The 24,972-nt window shown below is 41.3% G+C and overlaps 1 pseudogene; it reads right to left on the bottom strand.

The window, feature by feature from the left end:
• Nucleotides 1-266: 266 nt before the first annotated feature.
• Nucleotides 267-16,876, bottom strand: LOC147622391 (F-box/LRR-repeat protein At1g67190 pseudogene; annotated as a pseudogene).
• Between the last annotated feature and the right edge of the window lie 8,096 nt (nucleotides 16,877-24,972).

Raw genomic sequence — 24,972 nt, 5'->3', positions numbered from 1 at the left:
TTCTCTTCTTCTCTCACCCTCTTCCCTCCCTCTCTCTTTTCCCTCCCTTTCACTCTTCCCAAACAGACTTAATTTCTCTCTAGTTGTCGAAATCATGTAAGCTCTTAAAAAAAATTAAAGCAACTATATGACCTTAAGTATCATTCATTAACATAGTTACACAATAGAAAAACTATTAGGAAACCTCCCATCAAGAATTAATTCTGTAGGACTTCAATTAGTAAAAGAATAATCAAATGCCATGTAATTTATTGGTTTTATAGGTTTCAAGAAAATTCAAATTTCACATTGATGTGTGAGTGTTGATGCATGAGATTTATCATCAAGGAAGTGAACCATAATTTGGCCTCAGAGATAAAATCATAAATTCCTAGCCGTTTCAAGTTTGGGCATTATTCCAAGAAGCCAACAATTCATTGAGCAAAGAGCTCAGGGATCTTGGATGTACTACGCTTGAGTACAACCACCTTCTCCAATTGGCCAAAGCCACGGAAGGCATGTTGATAATGCCCATCCCCTAGCTCATAATTTAGAGCAAGCCAACTCAAGCACGAAAACGGTAAGGCAAGTATTTCTAAGTCAGTGGTCTCCTCCTCAGCATCAAACAGTAGACCCCACAGTCTCGCAACTTCCTTAGGTTACTTGTCCTCGAAATCATTTGATAGAATTTCGGCCACATAATCGTAAAATCACTCACAATCACCTCCTCAAGTAAATCGGTTGATTGCCCAATTTTTAACTGTGTATAATGCACCTCGATCCATAGATGCCCGCAAATCGCTCTTACTTTTGAGCTCAAATTGCTCGAATGTGGAGTCCCTTAGGATCAGACTTTCCAGCCTATATGCTTCTAGCACAATACTATCAACATTGAGCCCCTTGATGTTGGGAGTCTTCAAAGAAGCACTATTTAGCTTGATCGTTTAACGGTGCATCCGAGAATGTGATGTCAATGTTGATCAAAGATAGAAACTCTAGCTTGGGATAGACAGAAAGTAGTAGATTGAGGTCTAACGTCGACAGCTCGGCCCAATTGTTGAGTGAGAAAAGTGATGGGAACTCGTGGATGGTCTAGGCATCGATAAAGTGCTCGGTAATAGGTGAGGAAACATCAGTGGTGGTCAAAGCAAGTGAAGCCTCACAGATGGGCTCGAGAGGACTCACAACACCCAAAATAGTGTTCGCTCGAGAAGCCGAGCATGGGTGTTGAGCACTCTGCTTAGGAGAGAGGTGGCTTAGGAGAGAGGTGGCTTAGCTGGAGTTCTTACATACCCCCCTCAGGTATAATCGAGCACTCACAAAGATCTATAAGGGTTCTTCTATGACGAGATTATCTCTAAGAAGAAGCACTCACAAAGATCTATAAGGGTTCTTCTATGACGAGATTATCTATGACCTTCCTCATCATCCTCCTGAACCTCCAAGCTCGCTACTCTTGGAGCAATGTATTAGTTTCAGCATTACTAATGTAAGTGGAGGATCATATACAATAATACATGGATGCTCAGTCATAGGGTATGTTTATTTTTCTAATAAACTGTTATTGTTGTCAAATTACTTTCTAGTAGATTCTATCGCCCAATAATACCATCCCAAAAAAAAGGAACGAGGCATGAAAGATGATGGCGAGTCTTGTGTGGTGGCCCTCCTATTTGGGATTTCTATCCGGGCCACCTTGGTGCTTTGGGGGTGTGCTTGACCGCCCCATATTTGTTGCATCTATATGGGGGACAAGCCAACACCCAAGCAACCATGCACTCAAGAAACCTCAAGCGCCCAACTCCCTACTCCGCCCTTCCACCCCCCCTGGTAACGGCCGTGGCTCATGCCCCTCTCTCAAGCAACCCTCTCCCTTGTAAATATTTCTCGGTAAAGAGCAATGACGACTCCTCCGTGAGTCTTTTCTTCAAGATCTTCTCTCTCTCTCTCTCATTCTTGGCAAGCAAAATGTGGGTTCCCCGTTGCCGTTGGCTCTACGCGAGCCGCGTGGAACGTCGACCGGTCCCATCGTTTTCGGGTGCCGTTTGGCACGTCGGCAAGGTGGGGTCCCGTGGGGACCGGGCCATCACATCTTGGACTTGACTATACGAAACAATCCATGCATGCATCAATTATTGCATTTTGTATCGAGGAGAGCATCGAAATTCCGTTCTCTATCCCAAATGTGGTACTTCACGTTTTAAGGAGGGAGAAACACTTATTCCTCATAAGGTTCTAAGACATTTTTCATTATCCCCATGGATAGAGTACCTATTTTGGAGCCTGGAGTTATTAAATCTTATGGATTGGACATGAAAGAATGTGAGCACAAAGGGATCCTACACATTCCATCTGACTATGAAGCTTTCAAGCACATTGACAGAACATGGTTAGAATTTAGTCAAGAATCCCATCACTTAAAACTTAGTGTTGGTCTTGATGGAATCAATCCATTTTTGCATAGATCAAGCAAGTGGTCAACTTGGCTAGTGGTGCTGATCAATTACAACCTACCACCATTCGTGTCCATAAAGGAGCATCTAATATTGAGTTTACTAATTCCAGGTACATGTACAAGCAACATGATTTGAAATTATATCCACCCGATATGTTAATACTTCTTGAAAACTTTGACTCAATACAACACTTCAACGTAGGAAAACGACAAGTTAAAGACATCAGTGTGTACCTAGCACCACTCATTGAAGATCTCTAACAACTATGGAAAGGAATAAAAGTGCTTGACATTTCCAAGCCTACAGGTGAACGAGGCTTTGAGGTTCGCAGCATTCTAACATGGACTATTCATGACTATCCTGCCTACGGTTATTCTTCAGGTACATGATTAGAGTTACTTTTTTGGGATTTGAAGTGACGTGAAATAACAATTGCACTAAGATTTCGATTGTTTTCATAGGTCTATCAATAAAGAGTTACAAGGCATGTCCACCATGCGGAGATTGGATATACGATCAAAATACAGTAAGAATCTCAATAAGAATATATATCTGTGACATAGAAGATTTCTATCGGAAGGACACATTGCGATCAAAAGACAAGCAAGCCATTTCAGTAGAAGGACTGAGAGTGGAGTGTGTCCTATATACTGGTACCAGAAAATAGACAATTGGGCATATTATAGATCTAAATGCAGAGCTCACAAGTGACGAAGAAGACGAGGATTGTCACAAAGACAGAGGAAAAACATTTATGACACCTAAGATTTCAATATGTTATAGTTTGAAATATTGGAAAGAATTGAAAATCACACATATTCTTGACCCCATGCATATTTTCAAAAATGTTGGACACTCGCGTTGGAAACATCTTGTGAGTATCAAAGATACAGAGACTACAAGGGTAGATTTAAAAGAACAAAATTATAAACCATCTTTATGGCCTATAGTAAGTCCTAAAAAATAGGAAAGACGACTCATCATGCACCATGGGTACCAGCAAAGGACGAGATGAGCACAATCAATGATAGGATGCTACTGACCTAGATAGCCTATCTCCAAAAGCGTCTGATCAATTCCTAATCAAACAGGTTTTGATCTCAAAGTTTTGATTAGCACAGCCTCTGGCCTCAATTATTGATCTGATCAGCTTGAGGTATGACAACTTTCTGATTCCGATTAGTTTTGAGAGAGTATAAAATAGCAAGTGACTAGCACTTCAAAGGACTAGGTCAAACTAAACTTGCAGAAATCATCAAGATTGAATCTTGTCTTCCATGCTCTCTATAATGGATAAACCTGTGCCTACAAGAATCCCACTCTCTAGACCCTCTTCTCACACTGAATTGCTTTATTCTTATCCTTAAACTAACACCTCTCATAAAAACAACTCAAAAAAAAAAAACACAAACAACTAGGCCCATCTTGACCCAACAAATCCTGCCTTACAGAGACACAACAAAAAACATAAATATGACAGTCTTGATAACCCAAAAGCAATCTTCAGTATGCGTCAAAAAGATTCTCAGAGAACACTCCACACTCATCAAGTGGTATGCAGACTTAAATAGAACAAGATTTAACAGACCTTAACAAAGAAAAAACTCTTAGATTATTGTAATCGATTACACAAACCTTGTATCTCCAAAAAACCGCATAATGGAAAAACAAGAGACTCCTTCAACATACATGTTTAAATGTCTTACAAAGAGAGCTTATAGCTTCTCTCTCTTACTCTTTGGCTTCACTCCCTTCTGTGTTTTCTTCTCCCCAAATGCCTGTATCCTCTCTTCCCCTTTTTTCCACCACTCCCAGTTGAACGACCTCCCTTGAACAAAAAAAACAATGCAACACTTTCCTACCTTCACTTGCAAAAGAAACTATCCACTCGATGCCTTCGACCTTCCCATTCTCTTTCCTTTTTTTTTTTCACCTTCATTCTTCTGGATCTTCCATGTGCATCTTTCACAAATATCTTCCCTTTTAAGTAAGCACATGGCCTTATTATTTTCCCTTTATCCCATTCGATCGGATTGATTTCACATTATGCTCACTTTCTCAATCGACACAAAGGTGTAAAGCTACGTTTGGACTAGCACGCGTATGTTTCAACTCCTAAACCAACATGTTTGTGCTAGTCCCTAGACATTTCTAAAATAGAAAAAAATGGTTTCCAAAAAAACTACATCAACGTGAGGTTCATGTTGGTTTGTTAATGTCAAATGTTTTGAAAAAATGGTGCAAAATATTGTCAATTTCACAACCAAAATTTTACACATTAAAACTTTTGTGTGGATATAATTTTAAGTAACACAACCTCTTAGAGGTCAACTTTCTCATAATGTAACAAAACTTGATGTGTATTGTCAATTTCACAACCAAAATTTTACACTATCAAATTCATATAGCCAAACTTTCGTGTGGATGTCATATCAAGTAACACAACCCCCTAGAGGTCAACTTTCTCAGAATGTAACAAAACTTGATGTGTAGGCATATTAAATCGAAGAAGGCAACATTTATATCCAAATATATTGATATTTTTATGTCGATAAATTATGATGTCAAATGTATTTTTATGTTAGTCAATTATGATGTCAAATGTATTGAAAAAATTGGTGCAAGAAAATTATGATACGCATTATCAATTTCACAGCCAAAATTTTATGTGGATGTTATAACATGTACTAGAACCTCATAGAGGTCAACTTTTGCAAAATGTGGTGAAACTTCACATATAGGTAGACTAGGCCCTAGAGACCCCACATAGAAAATTTAGGAATAGCCTAAGGCCTGCACAATGCCCCCAACCAAAGGCTCATGTGTGAGGTGCTGAATTTGTAGATTTAGCCCCCAAGACCATATTAGGGAGTTTGGAAAAATCCCAATTTCCATTTTATAAGATTAAAAAAATGGAGGCACGGGTGAAGCCTTTTAAGCTTTGTCAAAATCATCTCATCAACATATCGTTAGAGTAGGTTCTAAATCCACATTCTCTAACAACTTTGGCTTTGGTATACTAAAGATACACCAAAAAGTATATTGAAAAGAAAATTCCCAAAGCAATAAGATTTTGCCAAACTCCCTAATATGGTCTTCCCCCACAAATGAGCCTTAGGCTCATGGCCCTGCAAGTCTCCGATCTATTCCAAATTTTATATAGGGGGTCACTAGACACACACATTAGTTTTCATGCACTTTGAATAAATTTAGAGTTTTGGACTCAATGTAGTTAAAAAAATCAATTGTCTATACAAACATAAGTTGGCCTTTTTTCACATCATTTGTGATTTTTCATCTTCAAGATCAATGGTCCACACATAAAGAAAAATTTAAGGAGTGTAATGAAGGCGTATATATGATGAGTACGAGCATGAGGCCCATCCTCATCCCTTGCAAAGTCCTACAAATTACCTACACCTCAGTCAAGGGGGGCCCAAGTTGAGGCCAAGCCAAGCCCCAACTCCCACCTCGGTCCCAATCCCCACTTCATCCCTAACCCGAACCTCGGCCCCAAGCTAAAATCTTGCCGATCCATAGCGACATTGCAAAAAGCGTAGGTGGAGAGACTAACCACTTTAGCCTTTTGCGCGGCAAATCTAGTTCTACCAAAAGTATGTATCATGTAATCCAGTTCATTTAACTAGTACGGGAGATCATGAATGATATGAGATTGAGAAAATTAATAAGATTTTAGGTTTGCCAAGATGACTGCCTCTTGCCTATGTGGATGCACTATAGGTGCCTATAAAGGGATACCTAGATGACATGTTTAGTGACACACAACATGCAGCACTATCCATGTCAATGCATTTGGCACGCATGTTAAATTTTTGAACACATAGAAACTACTATCAAATAAAAATAATATTGAAGTTAAACATCTGAGCACATGATGCAAACATAACTATAAAGTAAGATTTTCATTAGATGATAATTTACATGAAATATATTGCATAATACAACCAAACAAAGGCATCCCTATGCCTCTTGCTACTTGGCTTGCCAAAGCATTCCTCGAATGTCCTTTTTTGATGAGATGGGAGGTATGAAACTTGCTTATTATAGCCATAAATTTGCCTCAGAGTTGGGCCAATTTGGCAAAGTCAAAGGCTAATTTTTGCACTTCGCTTTAGTGATATATGTGCCACCCCCAAGAGCTTTTTACTTAATTCAAACCTTCAAGGTAAAGAGTGTGTGGAAGATTTTTCAAGTGACTTCGACATGTAGGTCTTTAGACTCCTTGTGTTCACCCATGAACATAGTCACAATTTCTAGCATCCATTGCTCGGTGATGGCTTCACCCAACAAGCGAAGAGGGTAACTTTGGAAAGTTGATTAAAAATGGATTTGTGGCCAACAAGATAAAAGACACAAGAATAATAACATAACATCATAGTGTATTCCATATCTGTAACATCATAGTGTACAAGAATCATGTCCATACAATAGTCATGTCATGTCATGTCATATCATGTCCAATTTGCATACAAGAGGGTCTTTATATAGCCATCCAACCATGTGACTCTTGGGCTACCCATGTGACTATTGGGCTCCCATAACCTCCACAAGCTCCTAACTCCCCACTAACCCTCTTGTAACCACTTCTTGATATGCCATCTTCTTGTAATAACCAAACCCCACAACTCATTAGCCTAAGCTAATGCTCGAGCTAATGCTACTAATGCTAGGGGGTGTTTACACCCAAGCTAATGCGAAAAATGCTAAGGGATGTACACACCCGTCACCACCGCTTGGGTGTGAATACCCCCTAGCATTAATAGCATTAGCTTAGGTTAATGAGTTGTGGAATTTGGTTATTACAAGATGTCATATGAAGAAGTGGTTTTTACAAGAGGGCTAGTGGGGAGTTAAGATCTTGTGGAGGTTATGGGAGCCCAATAGTCACCACATGGGTAGCCCAAGAGTCACATGGGTATCCCAAGAGTCACATGATTGGATGGCTATATAAAGCCCCTCTTGTATGAAAATTGGACATGATATGATATGACATGACATGACATAACATGACTATTGTATAGACATGATTTCTTATACATGATTCTTGTACACAGAATATGTGATACATGGATCTGGAATATGCTATGATGTTATGTTGTTATGCTTGAGTCTTTTATCTTGTTGTTCTACTTGTATGTTTATCTTGTGACTTTTATCTTGTTCTTGATCCACGCCTCCTACTCCATGCTCATGTGTACATGTGGCCTCCATGGCTATGTATGTAGGAGAATGTGTTTTCCCCCATGTTAACAATGTGATGCTAACACCTTTACCTACTGGTCATCCTTGACCTACAATTACATAAGCATATCTTTAGTGTTTTTCTCTAGGGATCTTTCCATCCTTTTGGCTTTAACCTGCATTTCATCCACCCCTAGACCATGCATCTACCAGATCCCCATCATTGCACTTATTAATAATTTGATTTTTCTATTGAACTGTTTTATTAGATCTAGAAAGGTGGTCATCTAGAATGGCTACACTTTTTCTTTTACTTCTATCTCCGCTTTTTATTGTTGCACTTGATCTTCTAAAACGATATGTTCTCTACATAGAGGGTTTTAGCTTCTTGTACATGCTTCTGATCTCTGCACATTGTGTATCTTCTTTCAATGCTATCTCATACATCTACACTTTTATTGCATGTGATCACAAAAGCTTTTGTAGATTGTATTGCATATATTTGCCTCTACACAACCCTCTTCTACTTTCAGGCTTAACAACACAGCTGCATAATCCATGTCATCATTTGTATCCACTAGCAAACAACTGCGTTGTCTACTTGGAATTTTTTGAAGTTTAGAGAATAGCTTGGTTGTTTGCATTTGCTTGAAGACTGTAGAAGGAGTGGCTTGAGTCCGCATCGGTGATGGTTGTGTTGAAGGCTATGGGGCAGGATGTAGTGCTGATGGGCTTGCTATTTTTCTTTTGCCTTGGCTTCGGTCTCTATGTCTTCCTATACCTTATCTTTAACCATCTCTTTTTTCTATTGGGCATCATTTTCTACTTTGGTTTCAACCTCTATCTCTAACCCATAATAGTGATGTTACCCTATTCATCATTGATAAAGAATTTTGTTTCTTAGACTATGGTCATCCCCCGATCTTTTGTCCCTCTTGTTCTTTTTGTCCTTCCTATATTTCTTGTCCTTGGGTGGTGTTTTTATTTGGGAGCTAGCACATTGTTGCTGCTATTAGTGATGGTGGTGGTAGGAGTGAGTCCAATGAGTCTCTGGCTTGGTAAATTACTCGTGTGAGCAAGAAGGGTGCTACTCCCTAGTAGGGATCTTTTGGATTCTTCAGTGCTAATACCCTTTTAATTTCTACATAAATAAGTTCTACCCAATTTTCTTTTGCTTGAAGGGGATTGGGGCACATTTGAGCTCTATTGAATTGAGTGAGTAGCCCTACATCCACCTGGGTTGTGCGATGTGGCTTGTAAAAAGACAAGTATATGTAATATAACCTACATGGAATGATAAGATGAGGCAAGATGACATCCTCTCAATTCAGCTTATGCTTGTGTGTTTTGAAATAGGTTGCCTTCTCTCTGCTGACTTATTTATTCCTCACTCCCTAGTGTGACCATGGGAAAGTTGAACGTCTGCCTTGCCAACTATTATGTGAGCTTTCACTATTCTTCTTTCATTGCTTGGTGGCCCCTCGTGCCCCCACAATGGGGTTGTATGATGAATGTCTCAGTGCGGTTATCAAATGAATGGATGGATTAGAAGCACTTGGTGTGACCATGGGCAAGTTGAACGTCTGCTTTAACAACTCTTGTGTGAGTTTTCATTATTCTTCCCAATGGGGCTATATGATAAATGTCTCAGTGCCGTTATCAAATGAATAGATAGCCTAGCAGCACCTGGCCAAGTCCATTCCCCAGCGAGGCAACTCAAACAAGGGAAACATCCCAATCTTCTATGAACAACTACCTTGTAAACATCTTCCGATGTTAGTTTATAGCATTCTCATGTTGGGACATCCCCACCGAGTAGCACGTGGCTAGCGGATCCCAGAATTAAACTTTTAGGATCGTTTTGCTCTCACGACCTTGAGGCTTGCTACCTCCAAATAGCTCTCCCTGGCTTTAAAGATCTCTAGGGACATGTATGACTCAAGCGGGGACCCTTGGCTCTCCTTCACCACCTTCCTGGCCTTTGTAGGGGTGCCTGCTCAGTCATTTTTCTCAATGCTACCCGTAGGCTGTATACACTTTAGCACTATACTGAACTCTATTGAGCTTCACTAATTGTTAAGTGCAAACAAAGGCATACACATTCACTCTTAAGTTTCTATAAGGCATACATTTTGCATGCATAAGAATCTGTAAAAATTCATCTCTTAGTACTTGCAATAGTTGGCATGCATTTCAGTGTGTAATCACTATTCTATTTTTTAGGATCATCAATGACTATGTGATGGGATTGTCACTTACAATCTAGCTAGCTTAATGATTAAAATTGGTCATTAAACGATTCTAGTCTACTGGCAATCCTTCTCCATGCAGGTGATCCGTTAGATGCTGATGATTCTATTGTGAAGTTAATTAGTCCTGCAATCAAATCGATTCCACTCTTGATGATCTTGCACACTGCTGGTGCTGCAATTCTTGAGGCAGATGATCCGATTGTTTTTGGCTATACGTTTGTAGGAATGTTCTAGGTAAAGAGTAATGTTCACCCCTTTACTATAATCTTTTCTTTACTTCTCTGCTAAGTCTATGATACACAAGGTGTGTTATATTGCCCCAAAATAGTTAACTACAACTTAAGGTTTGAACACACAAAATGTGCTATTTTTTGCACTTTTCCACAAGATATATCTGTTGACACACTAATTGAAAGCAACCCAGCAATTGTAAAGCAACTAGGATAGTGGTGCCTACCTTGAAGCCTTAAAGAGAAGAACAGAGCTTGAGCACACAAGAGAGAGGAAAGTGGGTATAACATAAGATGATTGTATTATGAATGAATGAAAAAACCACCAAGTACAATACTAGGCACCAAGCCCCTATCTTTTGACTGTTAACGAAGGAGGGTTCACACCTAGAGTTTTCACACAAAATTGGCTATAGACCAAAAAACCATCTGCTCGTATCCCCAATGTCACATGATATTTTGGTGTATTATTTCAACATCCTCCCTTAACAAAATATTTTAACGCCCCCTCCCTCAACAAAATATCCATGTCTACTATGATGTCAATGCTAGCTCTAGTTACTATTTACAATGCTATTTATGATGACCATCCAAGTGTATTATTTCCACGCCCTCCCTTAACAAAATATCCATGGCTACTATGATGTCAATGCTAGCTCTACTTATTGTTTATAATGCTATTTATGATGACCATCCAAGTGTCCATAGGTCTTACTCATGGTGGCTTACAATGCCAGTTATTTGATGATAGATGCTAGCCATCTAGGTATGATAACAAATTTCACTTAGGATAGAGGAGTGACCACACAGGTGGGTTGGCCCTAAGCTCTCTAAGAAGCCAACAATGCTTTTTAAAGCATCTAGGCTTTATAATTCCAAAAAGATATCCAAAAGATTTAGATTTTGGGGGATAACCCAGGCTGAGAACCCATAACTCAACATAGAATAGAAAATATAGATAAAAACTGGGGAAGAATTCCCCCTTGATGCTGGTGAAGATCCTTTTATAGTGTTGTTTCCATGCTAATGAGATATTAGGTGTTAACCAAAACATTCTACCTTACACAAGAGAGGGAGAGAAGAAGAGAATGAAGCCATGCAAGTGTCAATTCGGAGACTTGTATTTAGCCAACCCTAATGAGGGTTAACTCCCCTATGTGAGGCCGCTAGGGCTCACTCCACCACCACTTGTGTCACCCAAGTGGAGATCCACAAGCTAGGTAATGAGCAAGGAAGAAGGGAGCTGTAGAAAGCTCTACCTCCACTCAATGCCAATGTGTATGCAAGAGGGATCTTGAGAGAAAGACAAGCGAAGGGCGAGGAGAAGAGAAGCTAGACTAATACCATCCACTCCATGCATACACAACAATCAAGCAAGCAAGCATTCACAAACACAAGCATGCAATGATAAGCGAGCGAGAGAGAGAGAGAGAGAGAGAGAGAGAGAGAGAGAGAGAGTCAATTGAGACAAATGGAATTGTCCCTTCTCATATTCTATAAAATCATTTATATACATGAGCTCACTTTTTACAATGGCCAGCCGCCCATTTACAATTGGGGGGCCAAAATTGGCTTCCTAACTCTATGTACATCTAGCTCACTATATGACCAACATTACACAAGTTGTAAGCTTGATCATCCCATATATCTTTTCATCAATAATCGATTAGCATGGTTACAAAATGGTAGATTATAGAAAACGTAACCATGCTTGTTGAAAAATGATGTTAATAACTAGAGTGGTTAACATACCCCCTCCCAAATTTAGGTCTGTCTCAGAGCTGGCAAGGGATCTAACCGCAGTAGATTGAGTACGTGTGGACGAAGTCACGTCGCAAGGTAGGATGTGGGGGGCTCAAAAGAAGACTCGGTAACTCATCCAGAAGTTTGTCTCCATCATATCTTCGAAAGTTTGGAGGTGCTAGGTAGCCATCCACTGGATGCACTCATAGTACCTAAAAAGTTGCTTCAGTGTTAGGCCTTTGTTGAGGTCGAAGGCCAAGCCTTGACTGCCTTCGTGGTAATGGCTCTAATCTGGGAAGGTCTCCAAACAAAGTGATGATAAGATTGAAGAACCTCATTGTGGCAACCACAACGGGATCTAGCACCTACTCTCATCTGGCTGATGAAGTCATTGAGGTGCTTGAGCATGTTTGTTTTGGTGAACGGGTTCTGTGGCGTCGACCATGGGAAATTGTAAAGGAGTTTTGGATTAGTGGCCTACTCCTCATGAAAGAGATTCCATGCCTAGTGGGCGACAAATCAACAGATATTCGGGGTCGATTTGGAGCTGGTGCGGTGCCTTACAGTATTGGTCCCATATATATAGTTTGAGAAGGAATGAATGCTGCTAGGCCAGCTGCTCGCCCATGAGGTGGAACGTGATGGGGTGAGCAATGGGGGCGGGGGGCCTGTGGTAGTTGTCGCATTGTCGAGGGGGGTGCTCGCGCTTCCAGCAAAATGATGCTTTGCGGTCAGTTACCTTGGTGATGGCTGCCTCCTAAAGTTGTCAACGGAGAAGGATTCAATTGGCGATCGAGTGGATTGTGCCAATTGAGGGGATTGAGTGGAGGTTTAATATCCTTTTGCTCTCATGGTGGTGGTGGTGGTGGTGGTGGGATTTCTCCTTATTCCAAGGGTGGGGGGGATGGGATTTTGGGTGGCGGTTGTGTGACGAAGGTGGAAGGGTGGCTGATGTCAAGGTGATGGTGGCGAGGCTTGTGGTAAGTAATGGAGGAGGCCTGGTCGATGTTGAGGGTAAATCTATGATAGATTTAGGTAGGCGTAAGTTGAGAGTTAAAGTGGTAGGTGAGGGAGGAGTTGGTGAGGGAGGTGGAGTGGGAAGATGAGGTGGTGTAGAGGATTGTGAGGAGAAGAGAGTGAGTGTGATGGTGCTGGTGGGGGTGCTTGGGTGCTTGTGCTAGGGTGAGCGGAGCAGTGAGGTTGATGGGGGGGGAGATGAAGGTGGGGGTGGGTGCCCGAGGCTCCTCCACCGTCACTGTCGTTGTTGTTTTTATCTTCATCCGAGTCGGTATCGTGAGGGCTTTTGGAGTGGAAAAAAGCTTTGGTGGCTGCACCTTCTTCACGGGTGTACTCCATTGGGAATGCCACATGCAAGTCATCAAAGTGCATGATGCCTATGATCTGGATAACCTCCATCTACAAATGGCAACACTGGTACAGGATGAGGAGGTCCTCTATTGAGTATGGTGGGACTCATAGTACCTGAGGGATTTGTAAGCCGTATATACAATTTCCCAACCTGTGCGGTGTAGGAATCAAAGGCATAAGGGTAAGGGCAGAGCCCATCTTTTGGGGGAGGAATAAGGATAAGGGCAGAGGCCATCTAGCGGTGAGGTCTATGGGCTCAATGTATTCGATTTATTGGCCGTTGTAGCGAAGGAGATGGGCCCAATTCAAAAGGTTTGCTTGGAGAGGACGTAATAGGAGGTTAAAAAAGATGGAGGGGTGGGTGAAAGAGATTTCTTGTGTGATGTTGGCCCATTTCACCCCATTCTTGGTGGTGGAGCCTTGGAAGATGCCACGACTCAGACGTGTGGTGGTGGTGAGGTGCACATAAGGCTACAGGGCATCCTAGGGAGGTGCAGGGTATCTTTGATTGTGTCAAGACTTAGGTGGATAGTTTGGGTCTGTCATGTGGCATCCAACACGTATCTAGTTGCAGCATTGGCGTTGTAGGTCTCTGTGAAATAGAGGCAATTGAAGAGGTTTAGGCCCTAGGGTTACAAGGTTGGCAGCTTGCCAAGCCCAATCTTCTCTAGACGAGCAACTATGGCTGGATCAGCAAAACTGCTCGATAACACGGCCCTGTATAATAAAGGAGCTTGTGCTCCACCTTATGATTGTTCTTCATCAAGATGTGGATAGTGTGGCATCAACTGACCTGCTTCATCAAATTCTCCCCGAGGTTAGATAGTTGTGTGGGATGGCGGCCATACACCTCAAAGCATCCCCCAGCTACTCGCTTCTTCTTCTGTGGAGTGTGGGGGAAGGACTCCGAGGAGGGAGGAGTCTGAGTGCACTGCCATGGAGTGGAGGATAGGGGACATGAAGTGCAAGCTCAAGAAAAACATTTGCAAGAGTTTGTCTAGGGAGAGAGCAAAGAGTGAGGAAAAGGAAGTGGTGGGCCCATATTTATAGGTTTGCAGAAAGAAAACGATCATGAAAAAGTTTGGTACGGGCGTGGCATTTCTAGGGTACTGCGTACACTTTAGATGGTACGACCGTGGCAAGGTTTGGTAGTACGACCGTGGCACAATGAATGGAATGGATGTACACTTCTGTTTGGTACGGCCATTGCAATCGAGAGATAGAGAATGGTATGATCTTGCCTTCTTTTGGTACGTCTGTGGTAGTTGAGGTAGAAGTTGGTATGGTCGTGGGGCTTCTTTTGGTACGCCATGGCAGTTGAGGTAGAAGTTGGTATGTCCATGGCTTCTATTTGGTGCAGCCATGGCTTCTTTTGGTACGGCCATGGTGGAGGAAAGTTTTTTTTTTGGGCACCCTGCAAACATGTTTTGTACCCCTCGGCTATGTAGCCAGCACCCCATTGCAGGTTTTGTACTAACTTCGTGATGACCAATTTGCCAAATTTAAAAGAAGAAGGTTCCAATTGGGTGATGGCAAGGTTGGTATATCCTTGTTGGGAGTTCAGAGGCTTTTAAGGTGGGAGTAGCTGAGAGTGGAGTGGCTAAGGGCTAAGGGGGAGTTCTCCGATGTAGCCGAATAATGAGGGGTGGGGGAGTAGCTGAAGTCGAGGGTATATCATTGTTATGGACCGGGGGCTTCTATTGGGGGGGCAAGGGTGCGTCATGAAGTTTTGCTTCCCTTTCTCCTATATACAGTAGTAGTGGTGGGCGGAGGCCACTTTGGGATTTTATTGGAGGGTTGGTAACTACGAAATGACAAGAGTAGGGAGTTTGTACCTTGGTGATTTGGGGACCCAAATTTGGTATTTTTTCCTCCATAGTAATGTTGAGCTTGAAGAAGAGGTTTTGGGATCTACCAATAATTTGCTGTTGGGAAAGGCTTAGGGTGTGGGTGAGGATGGTTTGGCCTTGGGGATTGTTTGGGCTGGTGATTGTCATGTACCCTATGGGCTTGGGGTTTCCGAATGGGTTGTCTTCGAGAGGGACGAGGAGCTGGTTTTGCCAGTATATGAGTATGGAAGTGGATCAACGGGGGATCCACAAAGTGGTAGTACCTTCATAATACCCTTGGGTTGTGAGAAGCTTCTTAGGTACCCACTATTGAGAGTGCTTGCCTTGTATGCGTCGATTAGAGTTGTTAGTAGGGTTAGTGTTGTTAGTTTTGTGGGGGGGAGGGTCAGTGTGAGCGGTGGTGGAATTGGAGAGTTTAGATTGGGGTGCTATCGATTTGGGTAGTTGTGAGGATACTCGAGGCAGTGGGGTGTCCAAAGTGGGGAGTGGCATCTTTTTGAGCGGTATGGATTGGTGATGATCGGAGGGCGGAATAATAGTGGGGAGGGTAGGATTATCATCTTGGCATGAGGGAGAGGAGGGCACGGGTTCTTCGTTCGTCTCATTAGGACTGTAGCTTGGCCAGAGGCCAGTTGTAGGGTGGCAGTCCTTGCGTCCCAGTCAATGTTGCAGTGGTTGTGTCCCATCCAACCTTGTCCGAGAAGAATCTCCTCACGCATAGTTCTTTCAGGAATCACATAAAACTTCCCTTCCAAGGGATCTCTCTTGGAGGGTTGCACGCAACACCATACAGCTCACTGCTTCAGTGTCTACATAGCTTTCTTCTTGCATCTCAGGCCTGGCGCGATGAACTCTGGGGGAGTGAAGGGACATCCGGGGGATGGTGTTCCCATGTAAAGGAGCATTCTAGAGATGTATAAGAGAGGGGCGAGAAGGAAGACTCCACTGCAGAGCATCAATCGGCCTTTCAATAGGTTCTTATTCGGCCTCCTGTATGATAGCCACCCCGTCTCTCTGTCTATAACATTGCTCCTAACGGTGAGCTTTTTCCTCTCCGTTTAAGCAAGGCATCCTCTTTGTTGTAAGGCATCCTCTTCGTTGTAGCATTCCACTCTGTTGGAAGCATTTTTGTCTCTTTCTTCACTTCATAATCTTGTCCGCCTTTACATCTTGTGTGTGGGTGTGTGCTTTAGGGGTTTGGAGGGTGCAAAAAATCGCATTTGCCCCTAGCTCCAACTGTGCAAGATTGCTCATTAACAAGCGTCCTGCTCTTTGGAGATGTTGCCGCTTTCAGTAGGGTGCCGGGTCCTCAAAAAACCTTCAAGTCAAATTCATAGGTGAAAAAGAGACCAGGTGATGATCATGCAACAGAGAGCAGGTCATCCATCCCTAGAGCAGTGCAGGATGCGGGTGTAGACTTCGTCCATCTCTGTGTCGGCGGTAGCAAGAAAATTGACGGAGACGACCCCACAGAGTATGGTGCTGGGGTAAGGGCGATTCTATGAGGGAATTGGGGTGACGAGGCCACATGCTCTACATGGCCCTATGAGAAGTATATCACCTTGGTGCCCACTGGCTAGCTTACCACTTAGCAGTACCTCCTTGTAGGAACACTCTCGGCGCATGAGGCTAGACCATCACCATGCCTAACTCCTCAGGCAAGTCCTCATGCTCCATACCACCACACCTCTGAATCTATCGCCTCCCGCTCCATACCACCATGCCTTCACATCTTCATCTGAATCTGATGGTGATGTAGCAACATCAAAAGCGGCAAAATCTCCCTTGCCTTCCATTGGTGATGCAACAAACAGCAAAAGTGACACAACCTCCCTTGCCTTCCATCGACCGCGGCAGTGAAGGAGGAGGTATAGAAGAAAGAGACACTCATAGGGAAAATAAAGGCGAGCTACACCAGCAGCCCAGGATGTAGAAAGTGGAGCCGTTTAGCGTAGCTTTGACTCATGCATGGACGTAGGAAAGCATTAGGATGAACTTCCGTCTTGCATACGCACAGCACCACCACTCACCACCTTCTCCTACGCATCAAGAAATAGGCATAGTGGCCTGTGTCAGGGTAGCAATGCAGCCAAGATGTAGAGATGGTTCTAGCAGTGGTGGTGGAGTGCATCATCAAAAGAGGTGGCGATTTTGGCCATCGTGGGGCGGCTCTGAGAAGGCAGTGGTGATGTGGCAATTTTGGCCATCGTGGTAGCTCTGAGAAGGTGGTGGTGATGTGGAGAAGCTCAGAAGGCAGTGAGCGCAACAAGGAAGTAGCGCTATTGTTGGAGAAGGTCACATGGGTGCTTTCCAGAGAAATACGGAGGTCCTCGAGGATGGTTTCATGCGGCCCCAATGGCCACACCATCAAATATGTTTATGTCCAATAACATTCTCCTATGCACTTAGTGCAAGATCAAAGATGCTCCATACTTTGTATAATCCCCCATTATCAATAACTTGCCAAGATCTACTGATGACCATCCATTATGGTGCTTATGTCATAGATGATGACATTGGCAAAGGGCACTAATCAGAATGTATGTAAGTCCAAGGTTTTAAAATGTATTGCGGTAGACCTAGGCTTTGGGACAATGAGGCGGAAAGTGTGCCGAGGCAGCTCCACCCACTAGGGTGATAGACTTGAGTTTGTGAACCTTTGGGACTCTAGAGGAACTATATATATTTCTATTGAGAGTGTGCATCCAAAGTTGAGAGTTTCGGACTGTTATACGTCATTAATGAAGCACAAACTTGAGTGGAAATGGCTAGAGGAAAGTTAGAGGAAGGAAAGGTGGGAGCAATAAAATGAAGGGAAAAAGGGGGATAATCAAAGTGGGTACTACAGGGCAAAGGTGGCAAGAGAGAGAGAGAGAGAGAGAGAGAGAGAGAGAGAGACTGCAAGCTAAAGTATACGGGGTCAAAAGCCATGGGATCACATGTGTACGTACATATATACACACACACATGCATGATCACACAAATACATACAAACATACACATACATAAGCATAGACATCCATACACACACATATACATATACATATACATGTATATGGTCTAACTTTGAATTTCTTAGTAATTCTATATGAGTATTTTTTTTATGTATCTATAAGATTATATGTATTTATGTATATGTGTGTATACATATATACATACATACATACATACATACATACATATATATGTATGTATGTATCTATAAGAGCATATGTATGTATGTATGTGTGTGTGTACATACATACATATACTGTGTGTGTGTGCGTGCACGCACACAAGGAAAGCAAAAACATAAGTTTACTAGACATACACACATATACACACACACATATATGTATATTCACACACACACACACACATATTAAATTGTATATATAATGTATATATGTATGTGAACATATATATTTACAAAAACATAAATATATGTATATGTATGTAGGCATATATGTATATGTATGTAGGCATATATGTGTGTGCATGTAAATATATATGGATATACATTGTAGATGTATGTGTATATGTATATATGTTATATATGTTTATGTGTGTGTCAATTCCTAAAGTATGCATGTATGTGTGTATGTATATGCATCTCTATATATTTTGTCTTTGCACGTATATATACAGAGAATTGCATGTATATATATTTATATATGTGTGTATATTTTGGCTAGTTAATAGCTTTCGCATAAGCAAAGAGATTTCTTATGCGTGTATAAACATGAGAGAGAGAGAGAGAGAGATGTACATGTGTGCGTGTATAAACTAGAGGATCCTCCTTAGGTGTCCTGGCACTTCACTCAAGGACCGCTTCGTCGGCCCTCGCCCATCGTACCGGAAGCGCACCATTTTTCAACCATACCGAGGCTGGTCAAGACCTGGGTAGCAGGCTTTGCCGCGTGAGCCGTCCTTTGAACACTCCCTGCCAACTGTTGCAACAACCGAAATTCCCTTAGAGAAACATATACAAAATGCTCCCTCCACCAGCATTCTGGCGTAAGACAGTCCTTTAAGAAAATAGGGTTTCTAAGCCGTCCTTTGAACACTCCCTGCCAGCTGTTGCAACAACCGAACTTCCCTTAGAAAAACATATAAAAAATGCTCCCTCCACCAGCATTCTGGCGTAAGACAGTCCTTTAAGAAAATAGGGTTTCTAAGCCGTCCTTTGAACACTCCCTGCCAGCTGTTGCAACAACCGAACTTCCCTTAGAAAAACATATAAAAAATGCTCCCTCCACCAGCATTCTGGCGTAAGACAGTCCTTTAAGAAAATAGGGTTTCTAAGCTGTCCTTTGAACACTCCCTGCTAGCTGTTGCAACAACCGAACTTCCCTTAGAAAAACATATACAAAATGCTCCCTCCAGCATTCTGGCGTAAGACAGTCCTTTAAGAAAATAGGGTTTCTAAGCAAGTTTTCAGCTTGATTTTATTTTGAATACAAGGAGTATTTCTTTAATCAGTATCCCCAAAACTTCTTGATCGGAATTCAGAATTTCATACCAAAATTCCTCGAATTCTATAACCTTGATCCACAGATCAATTCGAAGGGCCTCAAACTTAGTTTCAGATTTGGCGAGAGTTTTGAGTGTATTTTTCTAAACTGGTCACACGTTCTTTCCTCGAAACTGACGAAAGAGTTTGGTCTTGGTCATAGTCTGATTCAAGGTTGAAGTCGGATAAGATTTTTCCCGAACTATCTTTCTCGAAAAGGTTTGGTAAATCAGTTACTATTTTACTAAATTTCTTTCTTTGAATATTCACTTAATTTATTTCTAAATTAGTTATAAATTTCAATAAGGAATAAATTAATCATTTATCTGAATATTTCGATCTCGATAGATTTCTTGAATTTTCTTTTTTTACAATCCATGTGAATATAAACGATAGAAATTTCTCTCTTAGAGTATTTAATTATTTATTTATCAAATACTCATAGAATTTAAACATAGAATTTAAGAGAATTTCTAATTTTGATATAAAAATTCTTTATGCATCTATTTATGCATAAAAATCAACTTCAATGGGAATAATACTTTTATTTAAAAAATCCTTTTATGCATAAAATCAAATTTAATAGGAATAATACTTTTAAAATAACAAGAATTTCTTTATGCATCTATTTATGCATAAAAATCCATTTTTATAAGAATAATACTTTTATAATTAAAAAAATTCATTTATGCATCTTTTTATGTATAAAAATCAAATTTAATAAGAATAATACTTTTATAATTAAAAAAATCTTTCTATGCATAGAAATCAATTTTAATAAGAATAACACTTTTGTAATAAAAAAATATCTTTATGCATCTTTCTTTGCATAGAAATCAATTTTAATAAGAATAACACTTTTATAATTTAAAAAAAAATCCTTTATGCATCTTTCTATGCATAGAAATCAATTTTAATAAGAATAACACTTTTGTAATAAAAATTTCCTTTATGCATCTTTCTATGCATAGAAATCAATTTTTATAAGAATAACACTTTTATAATTAAAAAATTTCCTTTATGCATCTTTCAATGCATAGAAATCAATTTTAATAAGAATAGCACTTTTGTAATAAAAAAATTCCTTTATGCATCTTTCTATGCATAGAAATCAATTTTAATAAGAATAACACTTTTATAATAAAAAATTTCCTTTATGCATCTTTCTATGCATAGAAATCAAATTTAATAATTAATATCAGTGATATCCATGCATATACATGAAATATATTATGTACTTTGAGATGAGGAGGTAGAAGAAGTTCATAGGCCTTAGTCACCTACTTTCTTTGTAATTAGATATGGCCCACAGTATCTAGGGGATAACTTCTTGTACTTCCCAAGAGATAGAGAACTTCTTTTGGGGCGTACTCGAATGAAGACCATATCTACTTCTTTGAATTTTTTGCCTGACCTTTTCTTATCTGCATACTACTTCTGTCTATCCTAGGCAGCTTTTTTATCCTTACGGATTGACTGCATCTGTTGCTCTATGTCGTCAAGCATCTGTCTGGACATCTCAACCCTAATCAATGGGTCGGACCAAGTTAATGGTGTTAGGCAATCTTGTCCATACAGAGCTTTGAAAGGGCTCATCCCGATACTTCGGTGATAAGAAGCATTGTAGGCAAATTCGACTAGGTGCAGATAGCTTAGCCACTTCTTGGCTTCCCCCACAGCATGACCGAAGTATATCTTTGATTACTTGGTTTACCCTTTCTGTTTGACCATCGGTCTTGGGGTGGTAAGCTGTGCTGAGATCCAAGAAAGTTCTTATGCTTTGAAGAATGCAGTCCAGAATCTTGATGTGAATTTGGGATCTCGATCACTTACTATTCTCCTGGGTAGGCCATGCAATCTGAAGATTTCCTTGAGGAACACTCTAGCCACATCCACTACAGTGTAGGTTTCTTTTACTGGAATCAGATGGGCAACGTTGGTTAGTCTGTCAACTACCACGAAGATGGAGTTGTAACCTGATTGCACTGAAGGTAGTCCAGTAATAAAATCCATACTGATACATTCCCACTTCATCTGGGGGATGTCTAATGGATGTAACTTCCCAGGCATTTTTACTCTCTCAGCTTTGAGTTTCTGACATATCAGGCATTGACGTACATGATTAAGTACATCCTTTTTTAGTCCAAGCCAAAAGAAGCTTTTCTTTACAGACATGTAAGTCTTGATGAAACCTGGATGTCGTGCTTGCTATAAGGCTATCATGGGCTTCATTCAGAATTTGGACCCTTAGTTCCCTCATCATTGGGAATGCATAGCCTGCTATTATAATACATAATTCCTTCATCCAGGCTATACCCTTGAACTCGGTTCAGTTCCTGATGAGGAGTTTTGCTTTCCTGTATAAGTAGGGTAGCAATAGGGCCAAAGAATCTATCCTGCATGATCTTCTCTCTTGGTTCATTAATCAATGGATTTGACACCACTGTGATTGCAAGCAAGGAGGCTTTTCTGCTGAGGGCATCTGCTACCACATTTTCTTTGCCTGGGTGGTACTTCATTTCAAAATCAAATTCCTGCAGGGTCTACATCCACCTTCTTGGCGCATGTTGAGATCCTTTTGAGTGAAGATCCACTTTAAGCTCTGATGATATGTCATCAAAGTGAATGGTAATGTCTCCACAACTTCAGGGCATAGACTACTGAAAGTAGCTCCAGGTCATGGACAGCATAATTTCTCTCATGCGTTCTGAGTTTTCGGGATTCATAGGCAGTGCACTGCATGAGCGCACCTCCCAGGGCAAAACCACTGGAAATTTGGCAACTTCAGAACGAGATTGGTTACCAAGGCGGTCTTTAGCTTATCAAAAGCACTCTGACACCTGGCAAACCATTGAAACAGGGTATTCTTCTTGAGAAGATTAGTAAGTGGGGAAGCTATGAGAGCATACTTAGGTATAAAAATTCTATACCAACCAGTTAATCCCAAGAATCCCCTGACTTCTTTCACTATCTTTGGTTCAGGCCAATCTATGACTACTTGGACTTTTGCGGAATCTGGAGAAATTCCGTCTTTGGATACTAGAAAGCCCAAGTATTCAACATGGTCGATAGAGAAAGTGCATTTGCTCTTTTTTGCAAAGAGTTGGTGCTTCCTTAGAATCTCAAGAACTTTACGGACGTGAGCTTCATGGTCAGCTGCATTCTTTGAGCAAATCAAAATATTATCAAAGAAAACAAGAACAAAATCATCCAAGTATTCTCTGAGAATGTCCTTCATTAGGCGATTGAATGTAGCTGGGGCATTTGTCAATCCAAACGGCATGACAGTAAATTCATAGTGCCCAAAGCGAGTATTGATGGCTGTCTTTGGGATATCTTGATCATTAATCCTGATCTGGTAATACCCTGATTTGAGATCTATCTTTGTGAAGATTTGGGCTCCATTTAGTCTGTCCAGAAGCTCATCAATTCTGGGGATAGGATACTTATTCTTAACTGTCAGCTGATTGAGACCTCTGTAATCCACACAGAGTCTTAACGTTCCATCCTTCTTTTTCTGAAAGAGAACTGGCACTCCCCAAGGTGAAACACTGGGTCTTACAAACCCTTGTTCTAACAGCTGCCTAAGCTGTTCCTTGAGTTCAATGGCTTTAGGGACTGGCATTTTGTATGTGCGCTGGGCTACTAGGCTGAGCTCCGGGGGTCAATTCTATCTCATGATCTACTTCCCGAATCGGAGGCATCTCAGTTTAGGTTTGCTGGGAATAAATCATCATACTCACTTTAACCATTCTGGTTCTTTAGCCTTTAACTTTGTGTCTACCGGATTCATTTTGACAACATAAATGAGCTACTTCTTTCTAAGTCCTTTTAGTAACCTAGAAGCTTTTACTGATTGTTGGGGATCCAAAAATTCCAGTTCCTTGAACTTTGTTCCCATGAAGGTCACGGAATGAAATGGTTCCATTGTGACAGTGAATGTCAAATTGATTTTTGTGGAGCCAATCCATTCCAAGGATTCTGTCGAAAACTCCCAAAGGTAAGACTCTGAACTAGCAGCAGTCAGTTACATTCCCATCTAGATTAAACTGAATATGATCTGTCTCATGGTGAGTGAAACGAATCTTCCCACTGGCCAATTCAACTTGCATAGGTTTCCCTAATTTCTGTTTTAAGACTAGCTTACGCAAGCATCCTGGGGAAATAAATGAATGAGTATTGCGCCTGAATCAATCAAAAGCTTAAATGGCTTACCCTTATACTCAGCTGGAGCATGGATGATAGAGAATTGACGATTTGGCCCTTGGTTTTCAATCGCGGCATAAATCTGACCTCTTTCCTCTTCCACTACTTTTGCTATCGTAATTGCTCTGGCTGCTGCTGCAGATTGGGGTGGAACTCTTTCTCTTTGGTGGTTACCCCAGTTCTGGGAGGGAGTTTTGAGATTACTCTGAACAGAGGCAGATGGTTGAGTTGGAGTCCTCCTAGGATTGCCCTGATTTTGGCGAGACAGACCTTGATTTGACTGATACGAAGGGGTTGGTCTCTGCACTCTGGGTCCTTGACTTCCCTGTCCTTCTAACATGGCAGAAGTCGGGCAGTCTTTAAGCTAGTGACCGAAACCTTGACACCCAAAACACCTGTTCTCACTTCTAAGCTCATCCCTCTGAATCCTTGAAATGGTTTCTCCATGCGACCCTGGCAATGGAGTGAAGCTTGAGCTTTCCATAGCTCCCTCCTTCCTTTCTCTTCACTTAGCTCTTGAATGTCCACTTGGGTGACACAAGTGGTGGTGGAGTGAGTCCTTAGAGGCCTTACAAAGGGGAGTTAACCCTTATTAGGGTTGGCTAAGTTCACATCTCTTACTGGACCCTTGCATGGTTGTGAGTCCTTAGAGGCCTTTGTGAGTCCTTAGAGGCCTCACAAAGGGGCCTCACAAAGGGGCCTTTGTGAGTCCTTAGAGGCCTTTGTGAGTCCTTAGAGGCCTCACAAAGGGGAGTTAACCCTTATTAGGGTTGGCTAAGTTCACATCTCTGACTCGACCCTTGCATGGTTGTCTCTTCTTCTTTTCCTCTCTTGTATGCAAGGTTGTATGTTGAGCTTAACACACAGATGATGCTTTGTACATTTATGATGACATAGAAGTAGTTACTGTAGATGTTGTTGACATGGCTACAGTAGCCCTATGGCTGCAGTAGTAAAGGGTATGACGACCTCGGATGACCTTATTTCTCATGAGAATGGATCTGGTTCTAATTCTCTCATCAAAAAGAACAATGAGGACACCAAATCTAGAGAGTCCTTGGATAACCTTGTGAACGAAGTTGAGATGAAGTTTACAAATGCAATAGCCTGACGGTGCTTCTTGCAAAGGCAACAACGAAGTCCCTGGAGATCACTCTTCTTGAATTGCATAGGTCTTTTGGAATCTCTAAAGAA

Source organism: Cibotium barometz, chromosome 28, assembly GCF_041138505.1.
Source record: "Cibotium barometz isolate CiBa-2024 chromosome 28, ASM4113850v1, whole genome shotgun sequence".
NCBI classification, from domain to species: Eukaryota; Viridiplantae; Streptophyta; class Polypodiopsida; order Cyatheales; family Cibotiaceae; genus Cibotium; species Cibotium barometz.
This window is presented reverse-complemented; position numbering and strand designations above follow the sequence as displayed.